Genomic DNA, 19,629 nt, shown 5'->3' with positions numbered 1-19,629 from the left:
GTTAATATCAAGAGTGGCGAAGATTCAAACCCAGATCTATCTGACTTTGAAAGCTTCATTCTTATTCACCATGTAGTGTCTGGTTGGATTGATGGATCCTTTAAAAAAATTCCATTTTTCATGGTCCCAGAGACTTAGGATTGATGAAGTCTGGATCACTTCTTTGTTTTCTTATTACTCCTCATCTTTTCTCTTTTACTTAGGCTACTCTTGGGCACAGTGTTGGTGGTTATCAAAGCTGGTGTCTAGACTTCCATGAATATGACTTTTCACCCATATTATTCCATTTCCTCTTCTGTTTTCCCTTTTCATACATGTTTTATATCCAGTGCAAGACAGCAGGATAATTCCTTAGGTTATTTGCGTAATGCTTTGGGTCCTCTGATTTGACTTGTATTCTGAAGGAGAGTTTAAAAAAAAAAAAAAAAGTCTTATATTAACTGGATAGAGGTATTTGTTGGGACTTCTTGTTACTGGAGAACATGGAGAATGAGAAATCTTGCTGGATTTTAAAAAGATCTGGCTCTACAATAGGAGAAACTTTTTTTGAATTCTATAAATCTGAATGTTTATTTACATTTTCTAAAATAACTCAGAAAAAGAGTTCTAAAGAGAATATGGAGAAAAGGAAGAACAACCAGATACTTGCCTAAAACTGGGACAAATTAAAAATACATAAAAGATTACAAAGAATGTAGGTGGTTTCCAGGGGGCAGTTCTATGGGACCTGAGTCTACTAGACAATCTCTCCCATTCCTTCAAATTCAACTTTTCTAAGACACTTCATTCACCCACTTATCTGTCCATTCATCTCTTTATTCATTGTAAGAACATCTGAGAGTCTAGTATATACCAACTATTTTTTGTCAAGCTCAAACTGTGTCTTTTGCTGATTTATATGATTTTCAGTAAGGGCAGTAATAGTCATTTGCCTCAGAGCCTCAGGATCACGGTTTATACCCTTCCACAAAGTCTAATATCCAAGTCTTGGCAACTGTTTTTTTATGATGCCCATTTTCTTTATTTAGGTCACGATTGCCCCACCCATAGGGTATTGTTATTTTCTTCTAATTGGTCTCAAGGCCTTCGATTTTTGGTTCTTCGTGCAATCGCTGCTGTGAATAGTTGTCCCAAAGTGACACATTCACAAAGTTTATTTCCTGCTCAGAAGCCTTCAGCATCTGCCCCTACAGGTTTCAGTTTTTACTTGAAAACCTGGCTTCCCAGAGGAGGCCAAGGCCATTCCCTTGACCCACACGTCCACTCCTTGGTTCCATTGCTTCCTGATTCAAACTTGTTATTCAAGTACACACTTGTCTCCCCAGCCCCTCTTCTTACTCACAATTAACCAAGCACTGACTGTGTGCCTACTACGTGCCTGACACACTCATGCTGGCTTTATATTTTTAGAGCTTTAAAATATAAACACTGTAGGTAAGAATTCTAGTTCTGTCACAGGTGAGCTCTATGATTTCAGTTAGTGCCTTAATTTCTGTAAACTTCCATTCTCTTACCTATAAGATGGGGATAACAATTGCACTTAACTCACAGGTCTGTGGTGAGTCTCAAAAGAGAGAATGAATGTAAAGTCCTTAGTATAGAAAGCCCACATAGAATAAATGCACAATAAATAGTTATCATTATTATTGATATTGCTCATGGTAGAATATAGTCTTTTAAAAAATGCGTTCCATTTTCCCCAAATATGAAAATATTTCTTTTGAAACCCCTTTCCGGAGGGCAGGAAACATATCTTTCAGCATATTCCCTGCTCCTAGTACACTACCTGCCATCCAATAAAACATTGGAATGAATGGATTGAGTTATATGAATAGACTAGATTCTAAATAAAATGTTCATTGGATTTGGTAGCAAGGCTGATAAAATTGCTTTTGAAATAAGCTGTTTGCCAATGAATATTTAAGGATCTGACTTGCCTTGGACAATTTGCATTTTGTAGAAATAGAGTCCACAGTGTCACAAACAACCACAACTAAAATATTTCTTCTAAGCAATGGAATTAGAAAGTGAAGGAGAACAAGGGGCTGGACAGGTCACTTCCTATGAAGAGGGAAACCAGGCTAGAGAACTATGATGTGAGGGAATTAATTAGCAATTACTTGGTCTAACTCTTTAAGTAAATTACAGAGATGAGAAGCTTAGAGGAGCTCAAGTTGAGAAGATTTTTGGTGGGAGAGTCAGAAAGCTACATAAGAAGCTAAATAAAAGAATACTCTAGCTACCAAACTATACCATACAAATCAGCAAGATTATATCATCCATTCCAAGGGTTCTTAAAGAGCTAACAAGGAAGTAATTAATGAAAAAATGCTGTAGAGAAGTGATAGAATGAATATTAGAAACCATGGGGTTATGTGAATCACCACATAGTCAGTCTTTGATCAATCACACTAATGGAGAAGAATTCAGAGAAATCAAATTTGTGGATAATCCTCAAACCATTGATTTGGTTTTGAAGTGCTTCAGTCCTTGTCACCTTCATATCAGGATGATAAACCTTCTAACTGTATTTGCTGATGTCATTCTGAAGTCCTATGGTGGACATTGACTAAGGTTGGGAGCCAGTGGTTCAAAAGGGCAAAGGCAGCAGTGGACCATTCTGGATTTGGGAAGGTGGAACAAACCATGGCCTTGGATAATGGAAAAATGAATAATCTCCATGCAACCTTTATAAAACCAAAACGTCCCCTACAACAGTCTCATCAAGGATCAAGTCAAAGGGCAATAGGCATTGCCATTGATTTAAGTTTTCATTGTTATTTCTCTGACAAATATTTAGGAAGTAGAACATACATAAAACCCGTAACATATTTCTTCTGTTCCTATTTTGTCCTCACAGAGAGAATAGTCATTCTCTTCAATACTTATTCTTCCATTCTCCCCCAGAATTTGTCCCAAATCCACTCCAGAAAGCTACTGATTTATCCTCTGCCGCATTCCTGAACCCATTATTTTTTTTAGCTTTTTCAGAATAAATCCTGTCTTTAGACGTTCTGAGGTTTTCTCCTTCCCTGATTATCCTAACACACACACACCCACACACACACGTGTGTGTGCATGTATGTGTATTATATATTATATACATTATACATATATAATGGTCCAGGAGCTCATAGGAGGTGGACATATGAATACTAGAATTATTTTGTTTGGTGGGGAGAGAGTGAAGGGAAGAGGCTATGAAACTTAATGTGTTGTCACTGCAGTAAGCATACAGATAATTGAGAATTCCCTACATAAAGAAATACATAATGTGGAATATTACCTCCATTTTACACATAAAGAAGTTGAGGTTCAAAGATGATATAATCTGACTAAGGATAGGAAAATTTTTCCTTAATCTCCATTAATTACAATTAGTTTATCATATTAATTGATATCTTAGAAGAGATTTGTGTCTAAGATCACAGTGTGAGCAGTGAATGTTTAGGGAGAAAATAAGATCTATGGACAGTTTGGGAGAAATTATAAAAAGGCACAAGAATAACAATATGAAATTATTTCTCCTTCATAAATTCTCTAGGCTAAGGTTGGTATAGACAGCATTCTCTTTGGGATACTAAATTTTATTCATATTGGAAATACTGGCTTGAACCCTGTCTGAACCCTTTTTTTTATAGGGTGCTGAAAAGTTCCATTTGTAGTTGCTTATGTTCATCACTCTTTGGGATTCTTTAGTTTTAATAAGACGTGTTTACTTATGTGTATTATAGCAAATCAAGGAGCCAGTTGTAACTATTGAAGATAATTGGGCAACAATGAGAGAGACAGATCTAGGTCAAGAAGTAAAGTGTTGACCAAAACAGAGCTGAGGAAAAGATGAGCCAAAAATTATGTCAACTGTTGTCAAGAAAGGATTCTGATGGAAAGACTGGTTTTGGAGTGCCTGAGACTGTGAAGTGTGTGTCTGTATATGCGTGTGTTTGTGAGAGCACCATTTTGCTTTTAAAAAAAGATGAAAAGGAAATACTGCAAGCAAGGATGACGAGAATGATAAATGGATTAGAGGGCATGACTTACTGTATGAAGAGAGATTGAAGTAATATAGCATAGATAGCCTGGAGAAAAAAATAGCAAGGGAAGAGGGAAATTGCTAATACTTCTAAGCACCTGAGAGGTTGTAACATGAGTGACATTCATTTTGAAACTTGAGCACATCAAAAGACATGCTTAGTGTGGTCTGAAGATATATATTTGCCCATTTACCCACTAAGTTCAATGGCACTGAACCAGAAAAGGCAGGAAGTGAAGTGTAAAGTCTGAAGATTTGGAAAGAGTTTATGTTAAGTGTTTATGTTACATTCAAGGAATGATATTATGAACTTTCTTCTCTTTAAGATTAAGAGTGACATTAAGCATGGGAGATTATATAGCTTGTCTGTGTATGTTCATGAATAGAATCTTCAGATGGCATCTGAACCTTTGAATGGTCTGGGACAGGTCTAGGGGTGGCTTGACCCTGAGCGGCTTTCTGCTGTTGGCTGAAAAAGACTAATGATAAAGTATTTATTGATTCATGAACTAGAGGTTAAGTGCAAGGGTTTTGTATCTGTCTGCTTGGGTTCAAGTCCTGACTCTGGCAAGGAACTTAACCTCTCTTAGACTTGGGTTTCCTCAGATGGAAAATGAGAATAAAGAATAGTCAGTTTCATGGGGGTTCTTATGAAGATGAAAAGGTATATATCTTAGTATATGCCAGGTACACTGTAAGCACTTAAAATATTAGCTGTCATTTATTAATTTACTCAAGACACATTTAAGGTCTGCTGCAGAAACTGCTAATCAAAGTGCTCAGCATATAAGAATGAAGTGATTAAAGTTCACATTCAGGGGCTTAATTTCTAGTGGGAAAGAGAGAATAAAGAAATATATACACAATATATTAAGCAGTGAGAAGTATGATGAGGACAAATAAATCAGGTAAAGTATTGGGGCAGTGAACTCTCCTAAGTAGAGAGAACATTGTTCTACTGGAATCAAAGTCAGGAGGGAAATAATGAGTTTGGAGAACCACAGGAGTTCACTGAGTCAGAAAGACAGTATGAGATAAAAAGGAGTAATGAATGAATGATGACATGGGAGAGGTAGGTAGAGACCAGAAAAATGAGCACCTCAAATGGTGCGTTGGACAGAGTAGGCTCATTGCTATAATAAACAACTACTGCAACTCAGAGACTTAATACAGTAGAAATGAATATCTCACTCATGTAGCAGGTAGCTTTTAATAATAATATAGGAACACAGATTTCTTCTATCTTGTGGCTCTACCATTTCCTAGGGCCCAGGGCCCTGTAGTGGACCGTCTGCTTCTAATAGCAATTAAGCGAGAGAGAGCATGGGGGATAGCATGGGAAATTTTTTGGATTAGGTTGGGTAGTACATGTCATTTTCTTTCATGGGCTGTTGACCAGGGATGCACTCACATGGTCACACCTAACTGCAAGTAAGGCTAGACTGTGAACTCCAGTTATGTGCCCAGGAGAAGAAACGAGTTTTGATGAACATAGAGCCAGGAGTGTTGGCCACATATGGCATGTTAAAGATCTTGGATTTTGTTAACAAAGTGAATAACCTAAGAAACAGTGAGTCCTCAACCAAGGAAATGGTGTGGGGATGGGGAAGAGGAGGCTGATAGAGGCATGCGGAAGAGTTTGAGCATATGGGATTAAGTGAATTGGAGTAAAAAGGGCGAAGAGGACAAAAATTGATGTAGAAAGATTAAGAACTCTCAATTGTCATTTGCTGAAAGAAGAAACATAGGAGAAAAAGAAATTTGTGAGGGGAAATGGAGAGTTTGAAGAATAAAACACTCCATTGTCTTTTCTTCTTCCTCTTATATTTTAGTAAGCCTGTTTTCCAAACCACTATTAAGACAAATGTTCAGCCATGTACAAGTGAAATGGTGGGGCTAGCATATTTACAGTCAGAATTATCTTGGAATATCCAGGGTGTGCTATTACTCTACATCTACTGTTCTCCAGAGTCCAGATGCTCATCCATTCATAATACTTACTCATTTGACATTTATTGAGATCTTAATATGTGTCAAGAATAGTGCTTGGCACCTACAACTAAACTATGGCTCCAAACACTCTGCGAATCAGCCAGAAACAAATAATTGCAATGCTGGGTGACTGATGCTAAAGAACAGGAGTCTTTTTGGACTGTGTGATGTAGCCAATATGTTGGTAGTTATATTGTTTTTAAATTGTGAGGTCAGGGGATGCTTAATGTGCTTTTTCAAGGATTGAATTATGTTCCCCCAAAGATAGCAAATTTTTAATCCTCAGAACCTGTGAATGTAACCTATTTTGGAAATAGAAACTTTGCAAATTTCATCAAGGTAAGATGAAGTCTTACTGGATCAAGATAGGCCCTAATTCAATTACTGGTGTCCCTATAAGAGGAGGGAAATTTGGACAGAGATGCACAGGGAAGAATGTCATGTGGAGACCGACACACAGATTAGAGGGATACATCTACAAGTCAAGGAATCCTGAGGATTGCTGATAACCCATCAGAAGCTAGAAAAGACATGAAATATTCTCCAGAGAAACAGAACCAACAGAAGATATATACCTGTGTAATATGGTACATACATACATATATAATACACCTATAAATAATGAATCTATAAATATTATATGTATGTGTGCCTATATATATATTTATTTATAGAAAGATTTATTTTAAAGTATTGGCTCTTGCCATTATGGAGGTCTAGAAGTCTTGTAATTTGCCCTCTCTAAGCTGCAGACCCAGAAAAGCTGATGATGTAGTTCCAATCCAAGTCCAAAGGCCTGGGAACCAGGAGAACCACTAGTGTGAGTTTTAGTTCAAACTTGAAGGCCCAAAGACCTTCCAATGGAGATCCTATGGTCTAAGTCCTAATCCAAGAGCAGGAGAAGGCTGAACTCCCCATTCAATAAGTCAAATTCTCTCTTCTGTTTTATTTTGTATTTTTTTGTTTTTGTTTTGTTTTGTTTTCCTACACAGGCCCTCAGTGGTTTGGATGGTGCCCACTCACAATGGGAGGGCAATCTGCTTTATTCAAATTCAAATGTTAATGTCATCCAGAAATCCCTCAGAGACATACCCAGAAATGATGTTTAACCAAGTATCTAGATTCTTTGTGGCCCTGCCACACTGTCCCATAAAACTAACCATCACAGAAGAATTCTTCTCAAGCCTAAAAAGAAGACATGGCCATGCTGACACTTTGGTTCTGGACTTCCAGCCTCTATAACTGTGACAGGATGGATTTCTATTGTTTTAAGCTTCCCAGTTTGTGGCACTTTGTTATGGTAGCTCCAGGGAACTAATGCACAGTGTGGTTTCTAATGGACCAAGCAGAAAGAGGCATTTGACAGAGAGAGATGGTATATCTTTGGTAGGCATCTAAACTAATCATTAATTTAAAAATATTTTGTATTACCAAATTATAGAAATATTTTTATACATAGCCATTCTCATAACAATCTCTACTGTAGAGAAAAAACAAAACAAACAAGTCTTAGTGAGGTAAGGAACTTGCTCCAGTTCACATATCTAGTGAGTGTATTGAGGTCCTCCGGCTTTAATACTTATTCCTGGAACTAGAGTGATAGATTATTAAGAATTAGGATGTAGGCTCTTGCTGAGTCATCAGGTACAACCCAGGGAAATTAGGAAGCAGTGACCCTACAGGCTGTGGGTAGTTCTCTAGAGAACTTCTGTGCTCAGTAGGGCTTAAAATACTTGGCTGTGTAGAAGGATTTACCCTTCCTGCTCCATGAGCACTGTCTGGCAAGTGCAGAAGACAAGTGCACATAAGGAGTTGTTCTTGGTTGTCATGGGGGCGGTATGCAGGGAGTTTTGCAATTCCCATGCACTTCAAATGTTTCTTTGGGTGTTGCCCAAGTGGCCTTCCAGCTGCTGGAGAGTGAAATGTACTTTCAGGTGACCAGGCTTGCCAATTAACTGGATGCCCTGTGCTCTGGTGGAACTCTATGTCACTGAATGTCATTTTGAGATGGACCCAGTGCTCTCTTGGCTCAGAGGTTCTACAAGCTGAGTGTATGAAATGCCTAAAATGTCTTGGAGTGGTTGAATGTGCCTCATCTCTGATTTTCCACTCCAAGTTGTAGATTAAGGAAGCCAACTTTTGACAGAAAAACCTGTTAATGCTCGGTAGAGAGTTATGAGGTGTGTATTCCTTACAGAAACAAAATGGCTGCTCTGATCCTATGTGAGGTTTCTGTGAGGCAGCCATGATTTTGACTAATGAGGTTGTATTTCCTAAGACATTCTGCTGTGCTTGCAGGCACCAGAGTGGTCCTTTTAAGAGACTCATCAGGGTACAACCCAGATTAAAATATGACCCTCAAGGTCTTTTAAAAGAAGGCATTGTGAGAAACTGCAGACCAAGATGACAAATTGGTATCTCATTTGCGTTCTGTGTAAGTGAGCACTCAGGGAAGCTGAAAGGGAGGAAGTGGGTCCTACTCAAAGACTCAGTTCCTCTGGTAAAAGCAGCAGGGATCCTTGTTAGACTCAACTGCCATCTTGCTCAAAAGAGCTTCAGCCTGGGCGTTATGGTTGACATCTCTTAGAATTCAATTAGTGATAGTGCAGTGACCCAATTTAATACTCTTTGTTAAGTGAAATCCAGTGTACACATATTGCATTTCCAGGCCAAATTGATCTACATAGATGATACAATTCTTTGCCCCAGAATTGAGGACTTTTAGTTTCTTTCATAAGTTATTTGTATTGGGTTAGAATGGGTGGAAAGCAAAACAAACAAACAAACAAACAAACAAAAAAAAACAAAATCCCATTCAATGTTCAAGTTCCTTACTGTATAGTAACTGGTTTAAGATAAAAGCAGTAACTACAACAACCAACATTAAAAAAACATATCTATGCTTAAGTATTTTGGATATCTATCCTCAAACTTACTTCTCATTAACCCCATTTTACAAATGGATAAACTGGATTTAGTAGTTTACAAATAGGTAAAAACTACTACCAGATAAATCACTGAGGTTGGGCTAGAGGGCCTAATGATATCATAGCATATTTTAGATGAGGTAATACTTGAACTACCTTAGAAAAGGGATTCTTTAATGGTAGATGGGAAAGATGATCAAAGTCATGGCCATAAAAAAATATGGCACCTCCAGCGAAAGGTGATGTAATCCATCTGGAACCCCCCAGTAACACCAAGTGGAAAGTGGCAATCAGAGTAAAGCCAATGCCAGATGACTGAGAGTTCTGAATCCCAGGCTGTAGAGTTCAAACAATTTCTCCTTTCATAGGACAAGAAGAGCCCTTGAAGCGTTTTGAACGGGATATGTTGGGAAGGAGGCACACTCTCAAGAGCTGTGCTTTTAGAAAGATTAATTTGGCAGCAGCATGTTTGATGGAGTCAGGGGTAGGATCCCTTAGGTGAGCTGAAGGTAGCAAGGAGAGAACTTAGACTTCTGAATTCGGTTGCATGTTTATGCTTTTAAGATTAAACAGAAGTCATCTCCTGATTCAGTAGGAGAGAGAGAGTGTGGAGAAAGGATGAAGGGAAGACATCACAGTTTTCGGACCCCAGATAGCTGCCTATAAGATTGCCAGATTAGGAAATCATGAGGGATGAAAATAGCATTTTAGGATAGACCACTGTCTGAGGACTGCTGCTGATGGATGTTAAAGATCGTGGCTGAAGCTATTTAAAGGTAGGAGATCATTGTGAATAAAGAAAACAATATAGGATAATTAAAGAGAGGCACTCCACTGTTAATAAACTATGGAGTTTCTGTATTCATGTATTCTTTCAAATTATGAACACCAAAGGTATCTTTTATGCTAATCATATTTTTGTCATAAAAAAAGAATAATTTATATACCCTTAGGACACATACAAGTTTATATACACTATAGCATGGTATTTAAACACGTTTATAAAAAAAAAGGATGACTTTTTAAATACAGGATCATTAAGATGACTGACATTAGAAAGAAAACAGCTAAGTTTTTTTCTTTTCTTTTTTTTTCTTTTCCACATGGTCTTTGGTTGACATTTATATGGTCCCACATCTATTTCATAGGTTCTTTTGTCCCCCTCTGAACCATACAGAATATCTTAAGATGCTGGTAGCTTAAGGAATATGGTATAAGTAGCATGTGTTTTCTACAGTCAAGGATTATGCAGTGAACTTTAAATTTTAATAGCCACTGATAGAGACCTTGAGAGATTCAAACACACTGGAGTGTTGGACTTCAGCAATTATTATTATTATTATTTTTTTGTCTTCTGTAGAAAGATGCTCCTTCTGGACCATGGGGAAGGCATCTAGACAGAGAGGGTGACTATTTGAAGTAGAATTTATTTTTCATCACAATCCATGCATGTTTTCTATTGGGGTAACTTGGTGTATACATTTTTAATATTATGAAGCCACCAGTGTTAATAAAAAAACAGCTGAATACATACCAGCATCCTTGGAGATCAGATTTTGGAATGCTGAGTGGGTCTGATAGATGGTAAAAGTTTAAGAAATCTCTTTCAGAGATTTTTAAAGACATTTACTTATCAGTAGTCCAGATGGCACTCAAAAGGATGAATAATAAACTTTACAAGTAAGTAAGTAAAACACTGGCTGATGGAAAAAACATTCTAGGGGTATAAGTGGTAAATACTTACATGATATGAAAAACAAAGAAAGAGGTAAAATTAGATAGATGATATATAAAATATGTTATATGTACACTTGATTTGGTCGTTTTTTTTTTTTTAGGTTTGGGCTGCTTTTTTATAAGTTCATACTCTACAGTCTGATATCAAAGTTGGACTCTTTAAAGAACAACATGGTACCCACATAATTCACTTCTGAAAATAAAAGCTTTTTTTTTTTTTAAAGATTTTATTTATTTATTTGACAGAGAGAGATCACAAGTAGGCAGAGAGACAGGCAGAGAGAGAGAGGAGGAAGCAGGCTCCCTGCTGAGCAGAGAGCCTGATGCGGGACTCGATCCCAGGACCCTGAGATCATGACCTGAGCCGAAGGCAGAGACTTAACCCACTGAGCACCTCCCCCCCAGGCACCCTAAAATCTTTTTCTTAAAAATTATCTTGCCATGGTAAGGATTCATACTTTGGGATCCATGGCTGTTCTTTAGGGTATCTGTCAGCTCTTTGAAATCGTATCAGAAAATTTGTATGTGTGTGACTATGTGCGTTTTGGCAGAGAGAAATCTCTCTCTCTATTTTTTTTTCTTTTTAAATTTAGGTTCTTAATGGGGTACATAACCCCCAAAAGGTACAAAATCACTTGGCTAATGGAAGGTAGACATATCAATCAGGATTCTGGCAGGTGACAGATGGCAAACTCATATGGGAATAGAGTTTAATAAAAATATGATTTTCAAGGGTGTGGGAAGGGTTAAAGGAAACCAACAAGTGATGAATCCCCAGGGCTAACAATAGCTGAAAACAGGACTGCTCCTGACCTGGAGTTGCCAGGGGAGGGAACTTGTCAAGGAACCAGACAGCTGTAGCTGGTGGATATGGCACATCTCAGGAGTGTAGACTTCAGTGGGGGTGGGGAAGTGTGGTCCCTTTCAACCTGTGGTAGCAAGGAGGAAGCTGGAGAGAAAATACCCACCTCATTTCCCCCTGGCCTCAGTGCCTCTTAGTATCTCAGTCTCATTAGGAGAAGAAAGCAGGGAAGCCCATGGACACAATCTCTAAATGTCAGCTTCTGGGGCACAGGTAACAGAGGAAGGTGAAATATAGATCTGGAGGAACAATCAGAGAAGGGCATCGTGAGATTTAGCTAACATGCTTTATTATAATCCCAATGCCTGTTTTTCCACTCCAATGTGAACTGATTACAAACCTGCTTTTATAACTTTCTCAGTTTAGAAATATTCACAATCTAGACCAATGCAGCTTTATGTTTGGTTACTTTTTATTTTTTTTTCTTAATCTTCTACTTCTTAAGGATGGTTTCTAATTGAGCTGTTTGAATCCTAAAGGATCAGCAGCTTAAAATTAATTTTATGTTAACTGTTATAGATGTTGGAAAAATTTTAAGGCAGGTAGATAGCATATTTTGCTAGAATTCTAGAGAAGCAAAGAGGACAATAGTCATCTATTCACGGCTAGTGAAACAAAACTATGATTGTACTATATTCAACAGAATTTGTACTTTGTTTTTATTTCAGTAAGAGACTCAGATCTGTAAGCTCCAGTATTACATTAACTCATTGTATGGAGTTCATTATTGTAATTAGACTGCTTTTTAAGATTATTAGCGGACTCACTAATGTACTCTTAAAAAGCTTTATTTGGAAGAAAGTCAATATCCAAAGCCAATAGAACCGACGAGCTTGTGCCACACGTTCTGTTGCTGAAAATCATGTTATCAATTTTCATGTGACTGTTAATCAATTCGAGTGACAGAGAGATGATTTGAAGTCAATTTTCTGTTTATTGCTAAATTAGCATTTGATCACATGTGCTTATTTTGGGTTTCAAAGAAGCTATGGTTTTCTTTGTCAAGAGAAAGAATGGAGGTCAGTGCTGGGAATAATCATTTGTGATTTTTAAAAATATTTGCATACTAAGATGCAGAGTCTACGGCTGTTAGTTACAGAGCTAAAATGGCAGCTCTGTGAGTGTTTGAGTTGGGACAGCTAGTAAGGAAGGCTGATCTGATAAAGTGTTGCATATGGTGCAAACATAGCTAGTCAGCATAAAACCAGGAAATGAATCAAGCATTAGGTGTTTAGTGGTTGGTTAGTATATTATTCTCAAATGAACAGGGATTCAGTTTTTCAAATTGGGGAAGTGTGCTGCAAGATGAACAGTCTTTGGGATAGGATGTCAGGATATTCTGGCTACTGTGAAAGAGTAATTATGTTATGTTGTAACCAAATTGTCGGCTAGGTATTTAACAGTGTCAGTAGGACTATAAAATGATACAGGGACTAGCACTAGACATACGATGGTGGTAGTGGTGATGGCGGCAACTAATTTTTTATTGAGTACCTACTGTGTGCCTAACATGATGCTAAGTATTTTAGAGAACATACTCTGTCAGTAACCCTAGGAGTTGCTCTGTATTTGTGGCTAGTTGCTTTAGGAATTATCATCTCTATTTAACAGAGGATAAGCAGACATCTTTATTTAACTAAGCAATAGTCTCTTATTCTAGAGTTACCATCTTTAAGAAGAATGGCATAGAAAAATTAAGTGGCTTGTATATCATCAAGATTGAATTTTGTCCAACTCCAGAGATTGTGACTTTGACCACGATGCTACACTTTCTGAATTGGAGTCACTATACCTTTTCTGGGGGACTCCTTTTATAATTTATAAGCTGACTAGTCTTTGAGCCTTCATTTCCTTCTACATAAAACAAGGGGTTAAACAAGAGGGGCTCTAAAGGTCTTTGTAGTCCTAAATATTCAGATTCTAGAACTATCCAGAAGGGAGCAATTCCTCTTAAATGTAGAGTATTATGCCAATATTCCAATTATAAATCAAATACTAGGGAATCTGGAATGCAGTCATTATATTTCTCATAAGAACCTCAACTCCTTGTAATTGCGTATTTTCAATTACTCAGCGGTGTAATTGAATCACTAAAGTACGGCTCCTTAATTTATGTTGGATAGCAGGTGGACAAGTTTACTATCAGAAGTGTTGCACATTCTGACTTTTCTTCCTTTAAGATATGCTTCCAGTTGGAAAGCAGAATAAATTACTGAGGATTTGTCGATGATTCACAGTTATGGAGGGAACATTAAAGCTTTGGGATGACAGAATGTATTTTGTCCATATATTTGGACAAGTGAAGTTGAGTTTAAATTACTTATGATAATATTTAATGGTGGACCAGTAAATGCACTGTTGTCTCTTTCATGAGTGTAATTAAATTGTGTAAGACAAGGCCTCACCGTGGCTCTTAGCTATTAAATCTCTGGCGACGTGAGGTGAGCTTGTCAGTGTTCTGTGGGGAATTACCAAGCCGAGGAGTTAAGAGGAGGCTTTGCTAGCTTCTGCCATCTATCACTTACTCTATTTAGATTCTGGAATGCCCATTTCAGTGCAGTGTCTGGGGTGCACTTACAAGGTTTAAATAGAAATTAAACTGGAGTTGGGTCCATTGCTGAATGTAGCCATTTGCTTTCATAAACACAACTACAGGGAGAGGGGAAAAAAAAAAAAAAAAGAAGAAGAAGAACCAAAAAGACAATCCCAAGCCAGCAGGCCATGTAGAAAGACTTTCCTACTTTGAGGATCCCAGGGAATATCCTCCTTGGGGCAAGCAACTGGGATGGTTTCTGGGCCTAAATTTAGAATTCTTATTATGGACTCACTGAGAGATAGAATTAGAAGAATAGGCTGGACCCAAATAATCTTGGAGGGTCAGAATCAGGAGAGATCTTTGCTTTGGTTCCTGGTCCCTGGTCCCTGAATTATTGGTGTCATTTATAGACTTTTAGTCCAAACTTGAGTTAATTGCATTAGCTCAGCATGTATAGGAGTTATGGCAGGTGGGTAACACTGATTCTCCGATTGAAGGAGAATTTGGGCAGCCCTTACTGCACCCTGTTCACACTCCTATAGTAGTTGGGCACCTTAGGGTTATAGTAATCTCATCTTGAAGTGGCAAAGATATCCAGATTAGGATCATAGAAGGGATGGCTGACAATCCTGAGTGAGAGAATGATGCACAGTGAGGCCATGTGCATTCTGTGTTGTTTTGCTTTACAAGGTCATAATGTTCTCTTGGTCATCCACTTATGTTTGGTCGGATTGTTTAGTACACAGGGGACTGGGTTTGAGAGGGAAGGGGGAAGGCTGAAATCCAGTGTATTCTCAGCTGGCTAAGCTGTGTGTCCTGGTGAGTGACTGCTTGTGCTGGAGGAAAGGGGTATCTTTGATTTTTAAAAAAGCTTGCATTTAAGCTAGCAGTAGCTTAGATCATTCTAGACATTTGGGTCAACACAAAATTGTTTACTACCTACTTTGTACCAGGCACCATGCACAGCTCTTGTGGGTATGAAATGAGCAAACTATAGCCTTTGCTTTTCAGCAGCTTTGTGGTCTAGTGGGGATGGTGGTCAGGTAAATGGATAAAGGAGCTATCAAGCAATGTATCCAGTGATAAAAGTATATATGCACAGCATGTCATTAATACAAAGAGGGATGTGGCTTAGGCAGTGTGGCAAGGTTGAGAAAGGCACATGACAAATCCTGGTGCAAGATACAGTCATATATGTGCAGGGAAGCCTGTGTGCTTTTCTGTTGTTGTTTTTTGTTTTGTTTCATTTTTGTTTTTAGGTCACTGGAAAATCTGTCAGTAATCAAGAGACAAATGCAAATGTACAGCAAGAGGTGCCCTGCTTCCTCTGCTGGTAATAGGGATAATACTTAAAAATAAAATCATAATTGACTTCCATATTGACAGGTTTTCACAAGCATGTCTGTAAATAAACTGGAGTTGATACTTGTCTGTGATCCTGAAAGATCATTTGGCTTTTCTTGGGTGATGTCTACGTAAACATTCTGAACTGACTTAGATGAAGGTGAGCCTAGGAGCATTGCTAACTCAATTGTAATTAATGCCTCTAAGATATTCAGCCTGGTTGTTTTTCTTCAAAAAATAAAATGAAATCAATCTAGTAATAGCAATAGTAGCAAATTTTTTGGTAAGCATCCTATGACATTTTAAGAAGCAACTTCTGTCATCAGCTGTGTATTAAAGATCAAGAAATGGAGACTCCAAGATGTTGAGTAACATTACTGAGGCTGACAAGGGCAGAACTAATAGGTTTTTCTGACTTCGGAGGCTGCATGCTTAATTGCTAAGCCATGGTGATGCTTCCAAAGTAGTGACTGGAACTGGTTAACAAGTTCTCCTCAAATAAGTTGTCCATGTGTTAGGATAGACACTGTATTTGATAACTTTTGTACCATCCTAGCCCATTTGGGCTCCCAAGGAATGCTTGTAGATTCTTTGCAATGGATAGAGAACTAGAAGATAAGAGTAAATAATAATAGCAAACACTTCCAGAGTACTTATTATGTGCTTGACATTATTCTAAATACTTTCTCCTTCCAAATTTGCTTTTGATCAATGTATAAAGAACACAGTAAAATGTGTAAAGTGCTTTAATCTTAAATGCACAACTGAAAAGATCTTTATGTGAGTATATTTCCAACACTCCAGAAGCTTCCCTAGTGCTCTTTTCAAGTCAATTCCTTACCCAAGAGGTTACTGCTCTCAGAGGTTATGTCCATCATGATCATTTAGTTATGTCTGTTTTTGTACTTCATATAAATGGAATCATACATTATTTATCCCTTCATGTCTGTCTTCTTTTGCTCAACAAAATGTCTATAATATTTACCCATGTTGTTGCACATATTAGTAATTCTTTATTTTTATTGCTATTTCATGGTATTAATTTACCACAATTTATTTAGTCCTTCTCCCACTGATGGACTTTTTGAGTTGTTTCTAGTTGGGGCTAATACAATGTTAGTACTAGAAATGTTTTTATACATGACTTTTGTGGATGTACATACTTAGTCCTCTTGGATATAAACCTAAGAGCAGAGTTTCAAGGCCCTAGAGTGGGGATGTGATTAACTCTAGTAGATATGACCACATAGTTTTACAAGCGGTTGAGCCTACTTACACTCTCACCAGCAATATATGAGAATTTTAGTAACTCCACTTTTGTGGCAACACTTGGTATTGTTAGTCTTAAGTTTTAGCCATTCTGGTGGATGATATGGTAGCCTCTCTCTCTCTCTCTCTCTTTTGTTCTTATAAATGACTCTCAGTTAAGCCACACAAGAACCCACGGAGATAGGCACTCTCATTATCCCCCTTTCACCATGAGGAGACTGGGACATAGAGTAGTTAAGTAACTTGCCCAATGTCACACAGCTAGTCAGTGGCAAAGCCAGTATTCGAACACCGGCAGTCTTGTTCCAAAGCCCACATTCTAAAATACTTTCTACCCAGTGGGGCACTATAAGGAGCAAACAGGTAGCTGTTCTCTGGGATTCGGCCACTTAAATCTATATGAATAGTACCCTCACACATTTTTGCCACAACTCTTTACCATTAGTACAAATATTTACGTATTTTATTTAAAATACAGACCATTGTGGCCTCTTCCTAAGCTATTGCATCTATGGAAATACTAATTACTTTCATCTTAGTAAATATTAAAAGTAAATACGTAACTCTAAGGAAAAGTTGTCTGTGAGCTATGTAAAATCCCTCTGCATACATGCTACGGCGGTACTCAGACTTTGGGAAGCAGCGGCTTACCTATGTGTTGATCTGCCTGCCCAAATCACTCAGTTTTCAGAAGATTCTAAAAATTTCGTTGCTATTCCTAATCATGAAAACCTTAATATTAAATAGAGATATGAACACTGTCTCAGTAGTTTCAGCAAGTGTTTCTTACACTTTTGTTGTTTCCCAGATGCAAAGTCTGGCTCTCTTGAAGGCACAACAATAAGCAAAACCCAGTCTTTGTCATGGAGATTATAATCTAACCGGGTAGGAGGTAGGGGATGGACTCATTATGCCCCCAAGTTGCAGTAGTGGAGGTCAGAGTATGTCACATGCTACAGGGCTGCTCAGAGTTCTCCCTGCCCTTGTCCTTAATCCAGGTGCTTCCCATCATGCTGTGGAGACAGTAGCCCATTTGTGCCACTTTTAGATGGAAGAGAGAAAAAGCCATTCTATCATCGTCCTCAGTCACTTCCTTTTAAAATACCTTTTTTTCTTGCTCCTTTAAAAATGAATCTATTTTAGAGGCATCTGGGTGGCTCAGTGGGTTAAGCCTCTGCCTTCGGCTCAGGTCATGATCCTAGGGTTCTGGGATCGAGCCCTGCATTGAGCTCTCTGTTCAGTGGAGAGCCTGCTTCCCTTCCTCTCTCTCTCTGCCTGCCTCTCTGCCTACATATAATCTCTGTCAAATAAATAAATAAAATCTTTAAAAAAATGAATCTATTTTATTTATTGTTTATTTATTTATTTAGAGAAGGAAGAGGCAGAGGGAGGGGCAGAGGGAGAGAGAGAGGCCCAGGCAGGCTCCATGTCCAGTGTGGAGGTGGACACAGGGCTTGATCTCACAATGCTGAGACCATAATCTGATGCAAAATCAAGAGTTACACGCTTAACCAATGGAGCCATCAAAGTGCCCCGAATCTATTTCTTTCTTTTTTTTTTTTTTAGTCATTAGACATATAAAGAAAAATAAGCAGTAAATAAGACTTAATAACGTAGTGTAATGAACCGCTATACACCTGTTACCAGTTTCAACAATTAGAAAATCATGGCCACATTGGGGAGGGTATGTGCTATGGTGAGTGCTGTGAAGTATGTAAGCCTGATGAGTCACAGACCTGTACCCCTGGGGCTAATAATACGTTATATGTTAATTAAAAAAAAAAAAGAAATTCATGGCCAATTTTATTTCTTTAATAGTTACCTCTATCCACTTCCTCCAACCACATTACTTTGAAGCAAATCCAAGATATTGTTTCTCCTGTAAATATTTTATTGTGTTTGTTCAAAGAAAGGCATTCACATTACCATTAGCATATCAAAAAGGTTAATAATAATTTTTATCATTATCAAATATACAGTCAGTGCTAAAACTTCCAGTTATTTTATAAGTGTCATATGTTTCAACAATTTATTTGAGTAAGGACCTACATAAGAGCTACGTGTTGCTATTGGTTGAAATGTCTTTTAAGCTTCATTGACTCTGTAGACCGTCCCCATCTCTTTTGTTTTACCACGCAATTTATTTACCAAAGAGTTCAGAGTAACAAAATGGAATGGGGATGTGGAAGTTTCTTTTCTCTCCACCTTAAATATTTTGAACGAAAAAGACCTTAGGACTGATTTCTGTTAGTCATTGAGAAAATAATGAAGGTTCTTTGTTTGCTTAGAAGTACATATCTTTGCATGTCCAGCAGATATCTATATAATTATTTATTTATGGTGCTGTAGCACCACTTACCTGTCTACGGCTTTGCTTACCTACATGCTTAGGAAGATGAAGGCAAAATGGATCCCTCAGCATCCTTAGGCATCAAAGCCAGAACTTTGCCATTTTGATATGAATGGTATTTTTGAGAGGAAATCGACTTGAAAGTAGCTTAAATGTAGCAATAAATGAATATGAGCTAAAGTTAAGTATCCCATCCAGGGGCTCCACCCAGCCGCCATCTCTTGCAGTCATCTCAAGCCACTTCCACAGAGCTCTGTCCAGCCAGTTTCACACAGGGCCGCATAACAACCCAGGAATAACTGCTCTTGTATGTCTGTGCAAGTGCCTTTTCCCCTTTGTCATCCACTCCAAGCCATTTTGGAATAGCCTGCCTTTTTTCTTCCCTTCCCTTCCCTCCCCTCCCCTCCCCTCCTCTCCTCTCTTCTCCCCTCCTCTTCTCTCCTCTCCTCTGCCCTCCCTTCCCCTTCTCTCCTCTCATCTCCCCTCCCCTCTCCTCCTTTCCCCTCCCTTCCCCTCCCTTACCCTCCTCTCCTCTCCTCTCCTCCCCCCTCCCCTCCCTTCCCTTCCCTCCCCTCCCCT

At 38.3% G+C, this 19,629-nt stretch overlaps 1 protein-coding gene across 2 annotated transcripts in view; it reads left to right on the top strand.

Moving 5' to 3' along the window:
* PPARGC1A (PPARG coactivator 1 alpha) overlaps nucleotides 1-19,629 on the top strand; it is a 662,229-nt gene that overhangs the window by 402,579 nt on the left and 240,021 nt on the right. The gene's annotated exons all lie outside the window — the stretch shown is intronic.

This window comes from Mustela nigripes, chromosome 1, assembly GCF_022355385.1.
Source record: "Mustela nigripes isolate SB6536 chromosome 1, MUSNIG.SB6536, whole genome shotgun sequence".
Taxonomy (NCBI): Eukaryota; Metazoa; Chordata; class Mammalia; order Carnivora; family Mustelidae; genus Mustela; species Mustela nigripes.
This window is presented reverse-complemented; position numbering and strand designations above follow the sequence as displayed.